The sequence below is a fragment of the Oryzias latipes genome, chromosome 22 (genome assembly GCF_053564925.1).
Source record: "Oryzias latipes strain Hd-rR chromosome 22, Olatipes_Hd-rR_3.1".
Lineage (NCBI taxonomy): Eukaryota > Metazoa > Chordata > Actinopteri > Beloniformes > Adrianichthyidae > Oryzias > Oryzias latipes.
Window position 1 is genome coordinate 19289551 of NC_136258.1, and position 22368 is coordinate 19311918.

General features: G+C 42.0%; 1 long non-coding RNA gene and 1 other non-coding gene across 2 annotated transcripts; one reads left to right on the forward strand and one right to left on the reverse strand.

Annotated features, from left to right (window-relative positions):
• Positions 1 to 12467: 12467 nt before the first annotated feature.
• On the forward strand, positions 12468 to 14897 carry LOC144989028 (uncharacterized). Its single transcript, XR_013653168.1, has 2 exons — positions 12468 to 13176; positions 13280 to 14897. It is a non-coding gene; the product is annotated as an uncharacterized LOC144989028 (long non-coding RNA).
• Positions 14898 to 21771: 6874 nt separating this feature from the next.
• Positions 21772 to 21843, reverse strand: trnam-cau (transfer RNA methionine (anticodon CAU)). The gene has a single exon. It is a non-coding gene; the product is annotated as a tRNA-Met (tRNA).
• Between the last annotated feature and the right edge of the window lie 525 nt (positions 21844 to 22368).

Genomic DNA, 22368 nt, shown 5'->3' on the forward strand with positions numbered 1-22368 from the left:
TAAGTATCCCCTACATTATGAACTCTTTATCCTACGGTCACATATCTTAATTTTTTGACATCATGGCAGTCCAGACACAGGCGGGTGGCAGGAAGTCAGCAGCGCAATAAATGACTTCTAGAAGGGTCTCCAAGGTCCCCAAAATGGTCTTAAGTTTGGCAGATTTTAGACTGCCACCCTTCAGCACCACTGCCGCCGTCCGATTGAAAAATATCATACTGTAGCAGCGCCGGCACTCGATGAGGGCTGTTGACATGGGCCGGGGGCCCAGCGATGACGTCGCTCTGGCGATCCCGGCCACAGTGGGTCCTGCATATAAAATAGGGCGAGGGCATTGATGCTCTTCATCCGATGAAGCCTCCCGCTGTGGTTGGACACTTGGACCTTCTTTTTCTTGGGTTTTGCCTTGACTGGGTTTCTTGGAAGGCATATTGTCTAAAAATCTGTGAATTTGACAAGATCAAAGAGAACATGCGCTCAGAATCTGAGTTGCGAATGACCAGTGGTGCAGAATGGCCCGGTTTTTAAATACCCCAAGCCTACCGGCGGCCGTCCAGAGACATTCACACATTGTCCAATCAAAGTTCTAAATCCACAATAATAAAACCTATGGTTGAATTGAAAAATCTTTTGACTTTATGTTCTTTCTTTTTGCTTCTAAAACTTAATTATAATCAAATAATCTGAAAAACAGTCTTTGAAAGTGCACTGAAAATAAATCATTCAGACCCGTTATTTGGCCTTATTTCAAAGGTTTTATTTGTTGGCTGCACCCATGCTGTTCTCGTGGCTGCAATAACCTGTTTTTGTTCTCTGCTGTTTCAGATAGACCTCAAGATAAAACGCTTCAATAAAAATGTAACAAGGCAGAGCTGCAGAGGAATGTCTGGCGTGGCGTTCACAGACTAAGTCTTTCATGTGTGGACTTTGAGCTGCATCTTTCCGGCCCCATCTGAGCGTGAGCCCCGCACTATTGTTCACGCCCTCATTGCTGTAATGAGAACCCTGCTCAATATACGATCAGATAAAGATGAAAGGCGAGAATGGCGTGTTGTTTCTTCTTCCTGCTTCAAAATGAGAGCAGTTTTCGGGATGAGTGAGTTAAAGACGGAGAACGATTGATAGAAATGATAATGTGTTTGTGAGTGTAGATTTTCGAAGTGCCGTGCTCATACTTGAGATGATCAGTTCGACAATCTAAGCCTTCTCTCAACCATGTGACCACCTTTAAGAGAAGATTAAAATTCTTCAATAAACTTTATTTGAACCAATAGGACAAGCAGAAGATTACAACCAGTGCTCCTGTATAGATACTTAATGCTAGAAAAATGGCGTCCAACAAAGCCAACACTGTAAGACAGGTATTGATAGAAAAAAAATATAGGACTTTACAGTATTTATGCACTTGGCACCAAAAAGCCTGCTTGTTTTTTTTTCCAAAAGATAACCACTATTAATCAAGAGTGCCTAATACTGTAGAACATTTTATTTGGGGGGGAGGGGCAGAAGACTTTGGAACGGTGGTAATTGATAACAACAGAGTACAAGGCCAGTACAAATGAAAGGATCAAAAATACACTTTTCGAATAGTTGTATGATCCTTATTCATTTGTATGATCCTTATTCATTTTAAAACAGCAGTTCTTTCAGCTGAGGTGCTATGACTAATGCTTAATGAAGCTAACTAATATGGACTTGAAAATTGAGGGGAACAGCTGCCCCCTTGCCCCCCCCCCCCCCCCCCCCCCCCCCCCCCCAAGAGTCCGCCCCTGGCTTTATATGTGGATTAATATTGGTTGTGTTTGCTGATGTTGATGCGATTTAGAGAAGTACACGGCGCTCTGTCAAATGTCAGGCTGTTTTGTGTTGCAAACAAGTTTGAGTGTCGTGAATACGCTAATGCGGCTAATGTGTAGTGGTGTCAGACTATGTTTTATTTTACGTGTTACTTAATTCAATTCAATTCAATTCAATTTTATTTGTATAGCCCAAAATCACAACAACAATCGTCTCGATGGGCTTCGAAGTAAAACATGAACTCAAAAGGATCACGAATACAAAGAGTTCAATAGGAAAATACTAAAATGAACTAACAAACTGACTAAGCTATACTGGCATCCCTGCCCTTAGACCCCCCTTCGCGGTAAGGAAAAACTCCAAAAAAAACCGGATTCCGGAAAAAACGAAGAAACCTCAGGGGTGCCCACATGAAGGAGGGATCCTCCCCCAGGACGGACAGGCGATTTACCAGAACTCTTAGAGAAGAATTAACGTATCTAAATCTACAACTACATATATAAAAGTCCAGCAGACGAGCTTCATCCAGCCGTGGTTGTGGGGACAGTCAAAGGCGCGAGTCGAGCCGGAGACAGGAACCACAGCCAGGTGTAGGAGCAGGAGCAGAGATGAGGTACTCGGTCAGGTACAGAGCAGAGACGAGCCAGAGATGAGCCAGAGGCAGGATCCACAGCCAGGTGTAGGAGCAGGAGCAAAGGCGAGGTAAACGGTCAGGAACTGGAGCACGGATGAGCCAACTGGAATCTGGAAGCACTCCCACTCCCCAGGAGGGGAGAGGAAAAGAGGGACAATACATGAATCACACTGTACCAGACAGAGGCATGGAGAACTAAATGATAAATTATGATCAAGAATAGAGGAGAGGAAGGGTAGAAGTAAAAAAAGGAAAGAGGACAGAACCCCAGTGCACCATAGTTACCCCAGCTTCAACTTCTAGCAGCCTTTTAAAAGAAATAGTTATTAAGTTTAATTTAAACAAATTAACATTAAGTTAAATAATCTCTGAATACTAACTAGTCTGACAATAAGCCTGTCCAAAGAGGAATGTTTTAAGTCTAACTTTGAATGTAGAAACTGAGTCGGCCTCTCTTACATGAGCTGGGAGTTTATTCCATAAGACAGGGGCTTGGTGACTAAACGCTCTACCTCCAACCGTACTTTTACTAATTCTAGGAACCACAAGCAGTCCTGCATTTTGCGAGCGAAGTGTTCTCATTGGATGGTAAGGGACTATGAGGTCCTTAATATAGGACGGGGCCATTCCATGTAAGGCCTTATAGGTTAACAGGAGGATCTTGAACTTGATTCTGGAATCAACTGGGAGCCAATGGAACGAAACTAACACAGGAGTGATGTGATCTCTTCTGCTGGTTCCAGCTAACAATCTAGCTGCTGCGTTCTGAACAAGCTGGAGACTTCTTAAGGAACTCTTAGGACACGCTGCTAACAAGGAGTTACAGTAATCCAGCCTCGACGTAACAAATGCACGGATGAGTTTTTCAGCATCACTCTTAGAAAGTATATTTCTGATCTTAGCAATATTCCGCAGATGAAAAAAGGCAGTTCTACACGCCTGAGATATGTGAGCCTTAAATGATAAATCCTGGTCAAATAAAACCCCAAGGTTTCTAACTGTGGAATTGGGGGCTATACTTATGCCATCCAGGGAGACTATCTGAGCAGACAGAGTATCTCTGAGGTTTTTAGGACCAAGTATAATGACCTCAGTTTTTTCTGGGTTCAAGAGGAGGTAATTAATTGTCATCCAGGTCTTGATGTCACTGATGCAGGCGTTCAGTTTCTCTATCTGGTCATTCTGGTCAGGCTTCATGGATAAATACAACTGCGTATCGTCGGCATAACAATGCAAAATTAATGCTGTGTTTCCTGATTATGTTTCCTAGGGGTAGCATATTAAGCGTAAACAGGATCGGTCCCAAGACTGAGCCCTGTGGGACTCCATAGTTGACTCGAGTGCACTGAGAGGAATGGCCATTTACATTAACGAACTGATACCTATCGGACAGATAGGATTTAAACCACTGGAGAGCAGATCCTCTGATCCCTATGTCCTGCTCTAATCTATGGAGTAAAATACCGTGGTCGATTGTGTCAAAGGCTGCACTGAGGTCCAACAGGACCAGAATAGAAAGTAGTCCCTTTTCTGAGGCCAATAACAAGTCATTAGAGACTCTAACTAGTGCAGTTTCCGTACTGTGGTGGGGTCTAAACCCAGACTGAAAGTCTTCAAAGTGGCTGTTGTCCTGTAGGTGGCAGTAAAGCTGCTTAACCACAACTCTTTCTAGGATTTTAGAAATAAAGGGGAGGTTTGATATCGGTCTATAGTTGGCCAAGATGCTAGGATCCAAACTGGGCTTTTTCAGAAGAGGTTTAACAACTGCATATTTAAAAGACTGTGGCACGTAACCCGTTTCCAGAGAGGCATTTATCATTGTTAATATGGGATCATTAATTAGGGGAAAAGTTTCTTTAAAAAGTCTGGTGGGAATTGGGTCTAACAGACACGTTGAGGATTTGGAGGACGTAATAATTGATGTTATTTCCGCTTGATCCACAGTAGTGAAGCAGTCCAATGTTACAGAGGTTTCTATGGATGCCTCCATTTCTACCGCTTCAGCCTGTTCTGGGCTGATAGTAGGAATAACTTGATTTAACTTATGTCTAATATTTGAGATTTTACTATCGAAAAATGTAAGAAAATCATCAGAGCTGAGAGAAACAGGAACATGTGGTTCTACTGAGCTCTGACTGCGAGTTAATTTAGCAATAGTGCTAAAAAGAAATCTTGGATTATTTCCATTCTCTGATATTAAGGTTGAATAGTACTGGCTTCTAGCTCTACGCAGAGCTTTTTTATAATTTAATAGGCTATGTTTCCAGATATCCAGAGACTGCTCTGAACCGGAGCGGCGCCATTCTCTTTCCAACTTACGGATTTCTTGTATAAGAGAACGAGTTTCAGCGTTAAACCACGGTGCTACTCGGTTTTGTCTGACGAACTTAGGTTTCAAGGGGGCAACAACATCGAGTGTACTCCTGAGGGCTTGTAAGGCATCATTAACAAAGTGGTCATTTATACTAGGACTGATACTATGGGAGCTGGTCTCAGAGTATTTTCTCAGAATATCACTAAGTACTGGCTGAACTGTGTGTTTAAACTCAGACACAGAACGGTCAGTTAGGTCAGTACTTACAAGGTTAGTAACATGTATTCACATTCGTGTTTGGTTTAGCGGTATCAGTCTTTTAGGTGTTACAAACAAAGTTGGGATTCTTAGGTACAGTAAATATGCTAACGCTTCTAATGTGGCTAACATGTAGCATGTTAAAAAAGTTCTAGAATGACTGTGAACGCAGAAAATAAAGTCTGACTGCGTCTTGTAGTCAGTGTGCTCTATTTGACATGAGTTTGAAAATAGACCATTCATTGAAGGTGCGCCTTATAATCTGATGTGCACTGCAGTGGCTGATAAAAGCTGTTAACATCTGAACTCACACGTTTAAATGTTTGATATCTGGATATTATGAATGAATGTCTTATCATTTCCTTAAATACCTTGAAGTAAATGAGCACAAACTTTCGGTGGCCATGGTGCAGCGGAAGGGCGGTCGACCCATGATCCCATGCAGGTTCGATTCCTGCCTTGCATGCGCATGAGTCGAAGTGTCCTTGGGCAAGACTCTGAACCCCACGTTGCCTCTGGTGGTATGCGGGCGCCTGTGTTTGGCAGAGGAGCGGTCACCAGTGTGTGAATGTGTGTGTGACTGGCTGAATGGGTCGTTGACTGTAAAAGCGCTTTGTCCTTGTAGGTAGAAAAGCGCTATATAAGTATACGCCATTCGTAAAGGCCTTAGGCACTACTGGCCTTACAGGTGGATATGAGCTTTCAAAAAGAAATGGAAAAACCTGTATGGGGCACCCAGGTGGCCCAAACAAAATATCAAGGCCGTAGACCACTTGGTAAGCCCAAAAAGCAAAAATGTTCATTTACATTTTTTCTACTAGCTTGCTGCGATGGACAAGATGAAGCAAACACTTCTACAACACTTAAGGCTACGTGAGGGTGAACAGGTAAGACGCAGGCGTGTCGTAAAGCCTTTTAAAAAATGTTTTATCCCCCTCAAACCTTGGGCACTTACGTGATTTTAGGCTCAGTGTGCGTAGCCTGGCTGTTAGAAACAAATTAGAGAAAGTGTAGCATGTGTGGACATCCTACAGGCATCCTATGGGCACTTATGTATGCAGCATCTGCCGCATGCCAGTACGCTCACTTTACTAATAACTAGAGCTTGGCATAAGGACATTGTATGACCGCATCAACCGTGCAACATAAATATTCCCAACGTACATTTTCCTTTTAAGTATTTGACGATACACTTACCACAAGTACTTCACTTGTACGGTCTTTTCATGAACACCCCTCAACGTGGGCACACAGAGTTCAAGGGAGTTGCAAGATACACATGTTCTCCTTTTAAGATGCAGCCCCTCTTGTCTACGACCCTTCTTAGACCCGTAGACCCTTCGTGGATGGGCCCAGACAACCCAAAAACCTGCAGTACCTGTACAAATCTATCCCTGTATGGGTACATGCGACTAAGGGTTAATTAGTGTTGTAGTCTTTTCTTTATGCTTGTGGCTTCTCAGGCCTTCCACCTATCAGTTAGACTAGGGTTGTCCAACGCCAGGCCTCAAGAGCCAACGTCCTGCAGGTTTTCCATAAATCCGGCCTTATTTGCTGTTGATTACCTGGATCAGGTGTATAAAAAGCTTCAGGTCGCTTCAGGTTGGAAAATATGTAGGACACCAGCCCCTCAAATCCTGGAATTGGACACCCCTGACTTGGAATCTCCTGTCTACACCCACCTCTGTTCTTTACAGTGCTCAAGCGCGACCTTTAAACTTCCACCTGCACATTACAGCTCTGATATAGCTGCTGTCACAGGTGAGCGGGAACAAAAGGGGCAGGAATGACGTACAACTGCACTCCGGAATAACCGCAAAACGTAGCGAACTGCTCTCCTGGCTTCGTCTGTGTACGAGCAGATCAATAAATTCATGAATCTACCAACTAGTCTTTGTTTTTCTTTTAGGTCCTCTTCTCTGCATCCACAAACTGCAGGCAGAGCGAGGTAGAAAGTGAGAAGGAGAGAGCGTCAGCCAGTGAATTTTACAGCTCTCCAAAATCATTATTGGCAATTAGCGTACGTCAGGGAAGACAGCAGCTGCTTGTAATTACAGGTAGCCCCTCATTACTTCTCAGCGTAGGGAAGAGGAGGGATTTGGAGGGAGGGAGAGGGAAAACATGTTCCCAGAGTCGGTGTTTATGTTTATTTATATATATCTTTACCCGTGATGTTAAGCCACATAATGCATACCAGTTAAAGCGGCAGACGCGGGGCTCCTGCAGGTGCGGCTTAAAAGGAGGTGGAGGACAAGGGATTTCTCTTGTAAACAGCCGGCGTTCGCAGCAAAACGAGGCTGCTCTGCTATATAGTGCCACGTGTAGAGGAGAGGATAAGCTTATATATAAAATGTCAAGTGCGTACATGCTTGTTACCCCGTTTTGGTTAATTGTCCTGCTGCTGACGTGCCTCGTAAAGCTCCATGTGCTTGTTGAGAGGCGGCGTTCATGGCGCTGTGAGATCCCAGGCGTAGCTGGCACAGGCTGTAGTTAAGATGACCTGACATTTAAGGGCACACCACTCTCGTTGCCATGCCCTAAAACGCAGCGCCGCATGGCACAGCTGAGCGCTCTGTGGGCCTCAGATGTGAATGCGATACAGCGGTATGATTTATCTCACTAATAGTTGGAGCGCGGCTCAGATGAGGGCGGCTTCACCTCAGACATTCACCAGCAATCTTGGCTCATGCAGGAGCGGCTGCTACTTAATAAGCTAAAAACTCCCCAAAGAAGTGATTTAAGAGCAGTCACTCCTTCATTTGAGATACTTCTGAGCTAATAAGCTCAATGAAGTTGAAACTGATTACACAGGTTGTTGTTTTTTTACTCCACCTCAAGAACTGATGGTGCTTTTGACTGTTGTCAGATTTAGCTTAGTGCAACACAACAGAAATCATGATTTAACAAAAAAAAAAAGGAGCTCGACAAATCAAAGTCTGCCACACAACCATTACGTACATTTTAGGCATTTTCCACGCATGAAATTTCGATCTTTTGTGAAACATGCCTGATATACGTGATTTATTAGTATTTCTTGCATTCGTCATTAGTCAATGTGCACAGATTTCCGTTGAGGGGCACGAAAATTCGGTTTTGAGCCGTCCAAAACTTTTTGGTCTATTGAGAATTACACAGTTTACGTATATTTTATGTAGATACACGCAATTATTACGTAAATCGCATAAAATTTTTCATGTTTTTTGTGAGATATATGCGCATATATATATATATATATATATATATATATATATATATATATATATATATATATATATATATATATATATATATATATATATATATATTATCATTAAGATATCATTTTGAGGGTATTTATTTCCAATTTACATACAAATAAAGAAACAGTTTGAAATGTAAATTACTAGATAAATGTATTTCATTACAAAATAAATGAAGATATCTCAGATGTAAAGCAATAAAGAAAAATAATTAGTTTAAATGGTTGAGTCTTCGTTCCTCAAACTTTAAGTCAAATATTTTTACTGTTGAATTATTTAGTTTTAACTCTCCAGACTAACATTCTAGTAAAAGGTTAATTTTTCATGATGTACAGACAAAAAATTGTTCAACCTTTATAGAATAAGATTATTTACACAAACTATTTTGTGCTGCTCAAAGAGAAAAAACAACATTTTCATATCTGTTTAGGCAAATTTGACAAAGAAAAGAAAATATCAATTTCATCAAAAACAAAGCAGTTATTGGCAACTCTAAAATACCATGATAGTGGGTTGTGAAAATCTCAGCGTTCTGAGTGTTTTATATCCCTGAGCAACTTCAAAGCTCCACAGAACCCGCCATAGCCCAGAGTCACAATCACACCAATTAACCCGGGGCACCAAACTGTGTAAACAGGTTGTGTAAATGCAGCTGAAGTAGGATTTGTCTGCTGCTCCCTTATCTCAGATGAAGGTCAGGTTTAGGTCTTCCATATTGAGGTGTAGTTTCCATCCAGAGGGTCAGGTCGGCTGCATGCCACAAAGGGCATGTCGATAGCAGCCTCGCATTAGCCTTATAGCCTCCACAGAGTGGAACATCTCCACATAGATTCCCCATAGATTTATTGGAGAAAGACTGGGGGAAAAAAAGCAAAAGTTACTGTTGCACCTAAAAATGGAACATTTCTTTAGGCCTCAAGGATCTTTATTTTAAGTTTTGTTTTTCAAAGCTTTCTCTTCCCTGCAAGGATGCCTCCTCTCCGCTCCCGCTCAGTTACAGTAGAACAAGCTGCATCCTGGCAGCAGAATCCCTCCCATTTGCAGGGCATCTCTGGTTTCCACTGTAGAGCGTCCAACACAAATACAAAGAACAACTGTCACATTCAAACTGGAGCTGAAAATGACTGGCTTGGGTTCCGATTCATCTTGTCTGTCCGGGTCCCTCTTTTTTATTTGCTGCCACGAAAAGTTGGAACTGAATGAGAAACCCCGCGCTGAAGGGAGAGGATCAAGTGTGTAAGAATTTAACAGATGGAATTGTGACTAAATGAAGCGCTAATGCATGGATGGTATAAATCCACCAACCGAGCTGTCGGGGAAAAATATGAGATGCTTCCTATTTAAGGTGGAAGTGAGTTAAAAATGTATTTACCGTATTGTTCACACTTAAAGGGGCACTTAGTAGCTTTTTTTTTTTAATAATCTGTTGCGCCTCATGTATGAATTAATTCTGCTGCAAACAAGGTGGGGTGTTATTGTGAATACACTAAAGCGGCAAAAGTGTAGAAGGGGTTTGTTTTGTACATGTTACTAACAATGTTGGGAGTTAATGTATTCATAGTAAGCGACATCAGGTTGAGTATTAATGCGTATATTCTGACATGGCTAAAGTGTAGCAGTTTCGGATTGTGTTTTTTATGAGTTACTTGAGAGTTAGCATAGTCATAATCACGTATGTTTTTTAATGTTTTTCCATGTTTTATGTGTTGTTTTTTTCACACATTCCAAAAAAGGTTGGGTGTTGTTGTGAATATGCAAATGTGGCTAACATGTAGCGTCGTCAGACTGTTTTCTATATGTCACTAGCATGGTTGGAGTTACCGTGGTTGCGGGTATGTCACTAGCATGGTTTGAGTTACCGTGGTTGCAGTAGGATCTATTTTAGCTGTATCAGTTTGTTTTTTACTTGTTATGTGTTATTGCGTATAGTCTAACACGGCTAGAGTGTAGCAGTGTCAGACTGTGTTTTTTATGTGTTACGAACAAGTTTGGCAGTTACCGCGGTCGTCTATTTAACTGGTCTCAGTCTTTTGTTTTACATGTTGCAAACAAGGTTGGGTGTTGTTGTGTATATGCTCATCTGGCAAACATGTTGCAGTGTTGAATTGTAGGTTTTTCTTAATGTGATACTAACCTGGTTGTGAGTTATTGTGGTCGTTGTAATATTTGTTTCAGCTGTATCAGTTTGTTTTTTTACGTGTTCCAAACAAGGCTAGAAATTACAGATATTATAAATGCGCTAATGCCTCTGATGTGGCTAACGAGTAACAGGTTACAAACAAGATCTAAAACTAATGTCAATGCAGTTAAAGTCAGACAAGTGTGACTCACTGGGATGTCAAAAGTGAATGGCACCTCATCCATGTTGGTGATGTGGCAGGGCTGGATGTGTTTGTCTGCAATCTTTTTAATGAAGTAGGAGCAGCTTTCCATTGTAATCTACTGGAAGTTGCTGCGCCACTAGTCGTTGCCCGGATGGAAAGATGATGGCGTTTCATAAAACGTGATGTTCAATTTTCATTTCCTATGCAAGCATTACAGCCTTCAGTCGAATGATGACTGTAGTCTGGATGCAGCTGTTCTCTGATTGTTAATCCATCGCTCGAGTCGGTCTTCCAACTCGGGCCACCTCGCCTTGTTTCCGCGGAAACTCAGCTGCGTCTTCTTGACTGTCGGAGTTCGTTTTCCAGCTTCCTCCACTTGTGGACCATGGATTCATGAATCTTGCATTCTCTGGCAGCTGTTCGGTTCTCATGTTCCTCTGCATAGCTGACAGCTTGCAGTTTAAACTGTGCTTCATAAGCGTGTCTCTTTGCATTTTCAGGGTAGCTAAAATGATGTTCTGCATATGCACATCCCTGCACTTTAGTACTTTTTGGGGGTGTGTCTTCTTTCACATCCTCACTTTCCTCCTTACCGTTCTCACGCTGACTTCACCTACTTCCTCTTTGCCAAAGTCACGCAACAACACATTAGACGCACCGCACCATAGGGCTCAGCGTACATTTTGGAGAAAATTTACAACTTTCAATGGCGCCTTATGGTCGTGAAAATACGGTACTTAGTTTTTATTTTGGGTGGGTCCCGAACCGAAACCCCATATGAAAACATGGATTGTGAGAAATGCTGTCGGCGAAGATGGTTAAAGTTCTGCAGAACTTCACAGCAATAGATTCTAGTTCAGCGACCTGATGAATCACAGTAATTCTGAAAAAGGCAAACGTTGTGGCGATGAGCGTTGACATCCCTTTCTACTTCTGCGTGTGGGAAAACGTTGCTGCAGAGCAGACTGTCATGGAAATAAAGCATCTCAGCCACATTAAAGCACTCTCCTTCACCCTGTCATGCTGCCTTATCATACTTTAATGTAAAGTATTGGCGTTTTTTTCCCCCTTTATTTTGAAAGGACCCGTCCAAGCACTGTTTAATCTCCAGAACCGTTTGAAAGCACTTTCCTCAATATTACCATTAGAACTTTACTCTGTGTTTTTTTTAATCTTATAATGAAAATACTTTGTTGTGAAAAATTTGACAATAGTGACTGTTCCCAGAAAAATGCTTCTAAATTTAACAAAATAAAAGCACTATGAATTTGCTCAGGTAAAAGCAACTTGTATATGAGTTACAGTTACAGTGCACAACGTTTTGATTTTTAAATAAACTGATTTTGTACCATTTTATTACAATGAAAGGTATATTAATATTCAGTTAGAGTTTTTTTCTAATTCATACTCTTTGAAAAAATATAAGAAAATTGCATCGATGTATTGTAATACGTATGGTATTGCCAGACTCTTGCCACCACACCCCTAGTATGCAATGTAGAATTTGCCTCACAATGGGTTTTTTCTATAATTGTGATATTTTTTTTTAAACTATTCATCTTTTCTTTCATAAAGAAAGTAGATTTTCAGGTTTAGATGCACAAAAATGAACAAAAATGCTAATAGTAGGCGAGTCATTCATTATTAAATAAAGGTGTTATTTAAAAAGAAATCGGGGAACTTTTCATGCAGCGACATCTCTCTGTTTATCCAAATCAGATGTACGGCATTCTCAAGAGGAGCGGGAGTTGAAAACAAACCTCAATTCAGGTGCTCCTGCTGGCTTTGGCAGCCTGGAAAAATGTTGTTTTGTTCCACCGATGCTCACAGTGCTGCGTTTCAAACTGTTGAGTCAGATTTCATTTAGAAGCTCTTTCATCTGTTTTAACTCAGCGAGGCGAGGTATCCCGGAGTGTGCCGCCGTGCGTGTTTGCGGGGAACTTGTGTAAATTTTTGCGCGGGGGCCCGGCTGTGCAGCACTTTGTTTGGTTTGCATGGACGTTATTTGTACGCGAGCGCGCGGCTTCCAACCGAGAGCTATTATGTGGAGACAGCAGGTATAATATCTGCAAACCTTTCGCTGCTGTGCTGGATAAGTAATGGCCTCAAGACGTCACCTTTATCTGTAGCCACACGGCTGCAGCTGTGGCTGTGTATTCCCCGCCTCACATTTCTGCCGTGACACAAGCTATATATATATATATATATATATGTGTGTGTGTGTGTGTGTGTTTGTTTATATGTGTGTGTCGTTTATCCTGAGACACCCCTCCTCCTCATACAAAAGTGGCTGTGAGGAAGGCAGATAGGGCCAAGACTGACACATTCATTTCCTTAACGGCTGCAGATGCAGCCGCATCGCTGCAGCTTTAGCTCTCCATCCCCCGGAGACGCGGACAGAGCCCCTCGGCGGCTTCCCATCATGCCCTGCAAGTGTAGAAAAGGTAGACGAAAAATGTAAACGGGGAGGGGAAGAAAGAGGAGAATCAAAATGTAAATAGGAGGGAGCCGAGAGGAAAGAGGGGAAACAAAAGGAAGAGTTGGTCGGGAAGCGAGTGAGCTTTGTGGTCTCGGGCTCCATGGGAGGTTCAGCCCAATCATTTATAAAAGGTAAATGCTGTCAGGACGCGGGGCGTTTAAAGGCGCGGCGCTGCAGGTGTGATTTATGCTCTCAGTAAGAGGCTATAAATCACCCTGCCTTGCGTTTCCACAGGCTGCTGCTGCTGCTGCATCAAGACACAACCATCCCTGCCTCATCAGTAGCGAGCACGCACATCCAAACACGAGTCGCACGTGGACAGGAATACACCCGTACATAGAGGTCGGGAATGAGGACAGTTTGTTTTTATGCTGAGTCTAAGAAGTCCGCATAACACCACACGAGCAAGGAAACTGGTTTTGGGCTCCAAATGTTACAATTATGAATCCATATTTGTGAGATTTTTATATAAAAAATTGTTCCAAACGTTAGCTAGTAAGATGGTGCTCATTTCAAATATGTAGAAAACGCTAAGAAATTCCACACTTTCATCCTTTTGCGGAGTGGACGAAACCACCTGGAAACATTGTGCATTTACATCAGCAGCTGCTCGGTGGTGGTTCAAAACAAACTCTGACTGGCCAAAAAAAAAGCCAAGAAGAAGAAGAAGAAAACTGGCTTAGCCAGAGAACGGGAGGGTCTTTCTTCCTGTTGGAACCGGGATCTGGTCTATGTGTCTGGAAATCGACCCTGAAGGCCTCGGACACCTCTGTGCTAGTGCGTAACAACCATATAAGCATCCTCTCTTTCTTGATTTTTTTTCAAATATTTTCTTGGTTTTCTCTTCTTTCACCTTACTCACTGTCTTTGTTTTTTAACCACTGACTGTGTGTGAGAACAGGACTGTGTGACCCCTCCCCCTTGTGTCTCAAACAGGAAGTAACAGGGAAATCCCATTGAGTTCTACAGTCATTATACAGCATTTATCAGAATAACCATTCTTGCTCAGCTAACTTTTACCAGCATGTTTTTGCTAATCCTAATTTGTTAAATTCTACTTTTTCTGTTGCAGAGGTTATTCGAATTATAAACTGACTAATCAGATGCCTCAATAAAAACATGTAATCTCATGTCAAAGGGGTGTGGACTTCCAACAAGCTCACTTCTGATCAGGTAAAGTGGTTGCCATGGAAATGATGACCAAGACATCGACGTTGAACCAATCCCAACCCCAACCAACGTCTTTACTGCAAAAATATGGCGACTGAATTGACTTGATTTCGTCTGGATCTACATTATATGTACGCCATTTTCTATGGGTGACGTCACACTAACTCACTCCAGTTCTTGGTGGGGTTGGAGGGGTCCGCTCTGGATTCACACTGTTATAAACTGCACCAGGGTTTATCTGCTAGCAAACCGAGATCTTTGTTTTCAGAGGAACTATAGTTCACTCGTTTATAGCAGGAGTGTCATCACCTGGTGTGGATCAAACCAATTTGGAAAAAGGGCAACTTTGTCTTGAAATTCTTTCAGTACTCTTAAACTGTTTACGCAGTTGGCGTAATTCCAACGGATATGCAACAGTTTTTTTGTAAACTGTGTAAAAGCCACTTTTCTCCACGTAAAAATCAGCTGATATGCGTTTATTGAGTAAGCACTTAACTATTGTGCAGTTTGGTGTATTAGCTGCATTTCTCTGCTTTAGACTCTGCTGTAATTGCATAAACAGTTGAAGAGGTATGTTAGTCCAAAGAACGTCAACACCGGAGCCAAACGTTGATGGGTTAAGAAGTATTCGGAAAATCCATAAACTCTGTGAACAATAAAACCAATATTCATGTAAACCAAATTACTTGCAAAATATGTTTTTATTGTCTTCATCATATCTTTTACTTAGATATTTACCTGACAAAAAATTATAAATTTCAATTTAACATTAAGTGGTTTTAACATTTTTTTTTTTTTACTAATGTCTTCAAGTGTCTTTAACCCTTGTGATATCTTAGATGACCCCACCCTTGCATTGACGTGTTCTTCCTACCATGACAAAGGTGGATAAAGGTGGAAAGATTTCCTGTAATCCATGGATACCAGTGAAGATCACAAATCATTGAAAAAAAAAGGTTCAGTGCACTGTCTAGTGGGTCTAGATGACCCCACTCCCAATGTTAAAGTGCCTAGGATAGCACAAGGGTTACACGGAAACAAAACAGAATAGCTCTCACTGTTTTGACACAGCGACAAGTCAATCTGCACAATCTGGTGAAGACACAGGCGTTATTGATAGAGGGTTGTGTAGGAGGATGTGGCACTTCAACAAGGTCACAAGTTCCTCGCCGTGCCTGTTGCATTGTCAGCATTCCTGCACCACAGCACATGAAGCCCTTCATCCAGAACTCCCACCACATCAGTATTGGGTTTGAAACGGGTCAAAGTTCTTCAAACGGACAATAAAATGGAGACTTTTACAGCAACATTTTCTGGGGACTTGAAAAGAATCTCCCTATGACGAAAGGCGGCGCGTTGTGAGTCATGTTTGGTTGTGATTCAGTGCAGTGTGAGTCAGGAACTTACTGTATTTCCTTGAATGACTCTGAACAACCTCCCGTGTGAAATGCCCGATGGCAGAACATCTGAAGGTGTAACAGTATTGAGTAGGAGAAACGTATGGGGTTTATTACTCAAACTCCAAGTTTGTGTTGCTTTCAACATTTGAAATTGCAGTTATTGCTGAGAAAGAAAAAAATTACCCTCTTTACCTTTTTTCTTAATTTGTACCAGTCATTAGATACCCTGCAGAAATAATGAGATTGCCAAAGGCAAACATAAAGACTATGGATGTTAAAACACTATGGTTCTCACCATAAACCATAAATCCAGCACCTTAAACCCTTGTGCTATCCTAGGCACTTTAACATTTGGAGTCGGGTCATCCAGACCCACTAGACAGTGCGCTGACCCTTTTTTCTTCAATGATTTGTGATCTTCATTGGTGTCCATAGATTACATGAAATCTTTCCACCTTAAACCAGCTTTGTCATGGTAGGGAAAACATGTCAAAGTAAGGGTGGGGTCACCTAAGATAGCACAAGGGTTATGACTGTAGCTCCAGGATGAAACATGCAATATCCACAAAAACATCAAGCATAAGGCCCCAAAAGACAGTGTACTCAGTAAATGTCTCAGGCAGCGGAGAGGACCATAACTGAAATGGATGATATCAAGAAGTCCTACCAATGGCTAGAAAGGGCTGGCCATCAGGACAGCACTGAAGCACTTTCCCTGGCAGCTCAGGAACAAACCCTGAGGACGAGAGACATAGGCTACCTTCACACTGCAGGCTGAAACGACCCAATTCCGAATTTTTTGCCCCTAAGCGGCCCAATTCCGATCTTTTCATGACAGTCTGAACGACACAGATCCGCTCTTTTCAAATGCGACCCAGGCCCCGTGGGTTTGCCGGCCTGATTCCGAAACGTAGCCGATCTTTTCAATTGCGACCGCCGTCTGACCGGCCAGGCGACTTGATTCCGAACCGTACGTCATCGACACGCAACAAACGTCATCATTTTGCGTTGAAGTAGGCTGAAACGAGAACGTAAACATCAACCATGGTGGACGATGCTGCTGAGACCCGTCAGTGGAAGGGAAGCAGGTCACTGATTGGATTAATATTTGGGGTGATCGCTCTTTTCAGGCCAAACTCCAGGGCTCTTATCGCAACTGGGCGGTTTTTGAAAAAATTTCCAGCTAAATGGTAGAGCGTGGTGTTGAACCTTTCCCGCGATAACTTTTTTTTCTTTCTCCCCTTTCCGACCGTGATCAGAAGCGCGGGGGACCCGAGGCGATCCTCCTCCTCCTCCCTGTTCTGATCCTTAGATTCTCCAGAACGGGTTGATAAAGAGTCCATTGCATTTATTCTGGGGGAACCCTTCTTTTATTAACATGCGCGCCCACACTGCCCCCCCCCCCATTCTCTATCGCGGCACGCGCTTGCAAACACACACACGCGGGCGCGCGGCCCCAACACATGCACATTTCCATTCCACAACAGTGGGTACAGACGACCCCGACTCCATTGCCTTCTTAAAATGAGAAGATTGTAATTGTGCTGCTCCTTCGTGAAAATAAATTTAATATTACAAAAAGAGCTCCGCTTTTGACAACACCATTGTTGACATCCATTGTTAACGTTTGCTTTGCAAACAACAAGTGACGTCATTCACCGTTGAGTATTCTTCTGGCTTCTGCGCATGCGGGTCTCGTTTGGGTCGTGTCACGGTCACACTGGAGATCAGAAAAGCTCGGATTTACTAGGAAATGTGAACGCTATAGCAAACAAATCAGATTTTTTCAAAAAATCTGAATTGAGCATTAAGCCCTGCAGTGTGAACGTAGCCATAGAGGCTCAGATCTACCACACCAGACAAGACCCAAGGTGTAGGTATTTCAGCACATAACTGCAGGGTGTAAGATGCTGGCAGGGCATGGAGTGCCACAGGTGCCACAAGAAAATGTGGGACAAATATGGACTGAAAAGCCCAAGGTCAAAGTGGTAGAAGATGAATGAGCAAAGGTCCTGTGTGACAAACGTAATGTCTGGTAATGGCGGACCAACCAGACATTGTAGTGGTGGATAAAAAACAAAAAAACAGAGGTGGTGGATGTGGCAATACCAAGTGTTGGCAACATCATGGAGAAGGAACATGAAAAACTAGAGGAAAAAGGAATGCTTGGAGGGAGAAAGTGACAATAAGAGCTGTGGCGATTGAATCACTTGGGGTGATCCCCTTTATTTTGTCCATCACTTTCTACCACATGCCTATGCCCTTAATGCTTTCGGCAAATGATTCAAGATGAAAAGCTATAATCTCTGCTGAGTAATGATGTGTTAAAAAAGTAATACCAACGTTGATGATCTTCACATCAGCACTTCTAACAACTCTAGCCATCATTAGGACACTTCCAGCATGTGAGCAGAGGTTTGGCTATTAAACCACATGTTTTATTGTAACATAGAGCAAATACTTCAACAAAAATACTAACTTTAAAGTAGAAAACATGTTTCATTCCCATAGCAAATCTAATGTTAGTCTGTATATTGGTCAATTAGAAACATTTTTGGTTTTTTGAATCAGAGCTATAGAAAATAAAACGTTGCAAACTGTTCTAGCATTGCATTCAACATAATCAAGCATCACAGAAAAAACACATTGTTAAAGATGAAAACTATGCTAACTATGCTAATATAACAAAAAGTGTTAGCATGCAGGCCATAAAACAACTACGTTCTTACACATCTACTTTTTGATTGGATTCAAAAAAGGATCCACAGCTTTCAATAATGTTAATTATAGTTTAACGTCACTTTTGGAAAGCTTATACAGTGGAAGGTAGAGTTTTGACGTCCTCTCACCTTCACCATGTTCCAGGAAAACATAAATCATCCCAAACAGAAATGCAATTCTTTCTCTTCACCCAATAAGACATGCAAGTGTATAAATCACCTCGCAGAAGGAAGCTCTCCGGCCGTGGAGACTAAAGAAAGGGGGAGCAAAATGGAGCTGTAACTCGCAGAGAACATGTACAAGCTGACCTGAATGGCTGCCGGTATTGTGATTTCCCTCAGGAGTTCCTCTTTGGCCTGTTCCAGTGTTTTAGATTCCAGAGGGAGGCTATTAATGCTCAGGCTGCCGACCTGATCCATATGTATGGCTGCCTGTTCGCTCTGTTCAGCTGTTGCATCCCTGCTTTCTTTCCGCTAAGAGTCTGCTGGTTCCTCAAATTGGTTTCTGTGAAGATGGAAGCAGAAAATCAGACGGGATGTGGATGAAAAGATGGAGAATTTTCTGACCAGACTCACAGATTTGTAGCCAGCGGCTCAGTTCTACAGCTATCGTACCGATTATTATGGATTATCAGAGCGGGGCTAATCACCATGCAGTTCTTTTCAACAGACCCCCTGTAAGACTGACTGTAGCATCAATTTAGCTGCAGGCTTCCATCTTTGGGGTCACTATCTGACCAGAAATGTTTAAAAACAAGGAAAAAAATAATGTTGTATTAGATTTAATCCTATTAAAGATCCAGTTTTTGAACAGAAAAAAGCAACAGCAAAAAAACTTTAAATAACTATATTTTAGCATATATGTTACTATACATAAATTTGTCTCAATGAAATGTAATGATCTGAGGAATCTGGGTGAGTTTTATTGTGAAAAGTGCAGATGACCATCATTTATCAGCTGCCTAATGTGACCACATAGGCAACTTCACCAGGTGGGAAGCAACGATTCAGATTTTTAGCCAGGGGTGCTCATTACCTCGATCGCGATCGACAGGTCGATCTTCAAGGGCATGAGGGTAGATCGCAGGACAGCAAAGATAAATAACAAAACAATAAAAAGTACTTCTAAAAAAATCCACCAGCCAATCAAAATCCTCACTGAGAAGTACGGGACATGATTGACATGCAGAACGGCCCATCGGACATCCTCTGAAACATATGTCACTGCATATGCGTGTTTAAACGTCAAGTCCCCGGCAGAAGACCACTCCGGACAAGCGGAGTGTTTATTGAAGCCGCCCGGCGTGTGTCCTCCTGTTACCGGCTCTGCAGTTCTCGCCTGATAAATACGAGTTCATTAGGGAAGCGTTTTTTTCCGTGGCACAGACTTCAGAAATGCTATGCTCCCTGCATTGCACGGTTTACAACAGAGCATGACATATGATAGTCACTGCTTTCTAGCTTTGTAATAAAATGCCTCATCTGTTAATACAAAAGTATCTTTGTGTAATCTTACTGTGCAGTTTTTAATCATCAGCACATAAAAAACAATGTAGAAATAAACATGTAACTAATAAACAAACATTTAACAACAAACACTTACTAATAGTATTTAAATATAAATATACATATGTATTTAAAAAAACGCCCCTCTCACCCTCCGTGGGTGGTTTCACCTCCAAGCTCAGGTCCTCTACCAGAGGCCTGGGAGCTTGAGGGTCCTGCAGTATCTAGCTGTTCCTAGCACTGCGCTTTTCTGGACTGAGAGGTCTGAGGTCTTTCCAGGTATCTGTTGTAGCCACTCCTCCAGCTTGGGGGTTACTGCCCCGAGTGCTCAAATTACCACAGGCACCACTGTCACCTTCACTTTCCAGGCTTTCTCCAGTTCTTCTCTGAGTCCCTGGTATTTCTCCAGTTTCTCATGTTCCTTCTTCCTGATGTTCCCATCGCTTGGTACTGCCACATCCACCACAACGGCTTTCCTCTGTTCTTTATCCACCACTACAATGTCTGGTTGGTTCGCCATTACCATCCTATTAGTCTGGATCTGGAAGTACCACAGGATCTTTGCCCTCTCATTCTCTACCACCTTCTGAGGTGTTTCCCATTTTGACCTTGGGGTTTCCATATTCTGCACACATGTTCCTGTATATTATTCCAGCCACTTGCTTTACCTGCCAGCATCTTACATCCTGCAGTTATGTGCTGGATTGTTTCAGGGACCTCTTTGCACAGCCTACACCTTGATTCTTGTCTGGTGTGGTAGATCCTCTATTGCTCTGGTGCTCAGGGCTTGTTCCTGAGCTGCCAGGATGAGCGCTTCAGTACTGTCCTGTAGGCCAGCCTTTTCTAGCCATTGGTAGGACTTCTTGATATCAGCCACTTCAGTTATGGTCCGGTGGTACATCCCATGCAGGGGTTTGTCCTCCCATGAGGATCTGTCCTCCAGCACTGTATCCTCTGCCCTCCATTGCCTGAGACATTCACTGAGAACACTGTCAGTTGGGGCCTTGAGCTTGATGTAATCATGCATCTTGGATGTTTCATCCTGGATAGTGGCTTTCACACTGACTAGTCCTCCATCTATCTGGATTATCTCTCATCTCAAATCCATATATATATATATATATATATATATATATATATATATATAAATACGCTTACAGGTAGGTCTCCAAGATATTGTCGACTCAAAAGTAGCTCACATGCCAAAAAAGTGTGAGCCCCCCTGCCGTAAGCAAATCCCGGATTTAAAAGTCAGCACCACCTCGCGCCGCACTGACCCCACATGAAAGAGAATTTTAAAATAAATCAGGACAACGAAGGTACAATGCGGCTTGTAAAACATCATCACTGGTGATGCAGCAGTTAACAAGAACTTTATTTCACTTTGAGAAACAAAAACGTGAAAATATTACGTCATTGTAATGCGTTTTAGTTATATAAAACACAAGTACTCATTAATTATGATCAAACAAAAGGCAAAAAATTGCAGAGCCTCCGTTATGCTTCCTAAAAATTACGTTTATTAATATTATTATTAATAAAATGATCTGTAAACATGCGTTAATTAAGTAAGTGAAGTTGGGGAAATACTCATGCATTGACAAAGGAAAACTCTTTTAATATATTCTATATGTATATTTTTAAAGAAGAAATGATAAAATACAGTTGTTTTGGAGAGCGCTCAGTCCATTTCTTTTCCTTCGTGTCTGCTCTCAGCTTAGCGGAAGAGTGACAAAACAAACAAACAGACAAACAAACACACAAACCACAGTCCTCCTGAAAACTTGCAAGTGAACTCTGATGCGATTTAAAAAAGATTCAAGATTCAAGATACAAAGGGTTTATTATCATATGCACAGTAAAGAAACGGGTTTCCCTGCACAATGAAATTCTTTCTTTGCTGTCTGCTCCAAATGCCAAACGTAATAGATAGCAGAGGATGGTTTCGATCCATCGACCTCTGGGTTATGGGCCCAGCACGCTTCCGCTGCGCCACTCTGCTTCTGTTGTCAGTGTGATTCGGTTGGATTTAAGCAAAGCGTCAAAGGGTACATGATCGCTGTGTCGCTTTTTCCAGTGGCCACAGGCTGCGCATTTACTGCTGCAGCCTCAGTCAACTCTGAACTGTACATGTGTATTTGTTGTATGTCTGATCTTGTTCGGGTTGTACTGGAACTAATATCGTATGTCAGTGTAAAAGGTGTGCAAACGACAATAAAAGCTATCTATCTATCTATCTATCTATCTATCTATCTATCTATCTATCTATCTATCTATCTATCTATCTATCTATCTATCTATCTATCTATCTATCTATCTATCTATCTATCTATCTATCTATCTATCTATCTATCTATCTATCTATCTATCTATCTATCTATCTATCTATCTATCTATCTATCTGAGTTGTTTTCTATGATGGTTCGAACTTTGAGAGTGTAGCAAGTATAAAAAGTTTGAAAATGTTAGAGAAAAGTGGCTACAGTGTGTAATTAGGAGTATTACAGCCTTAATACATCTGTAAGCC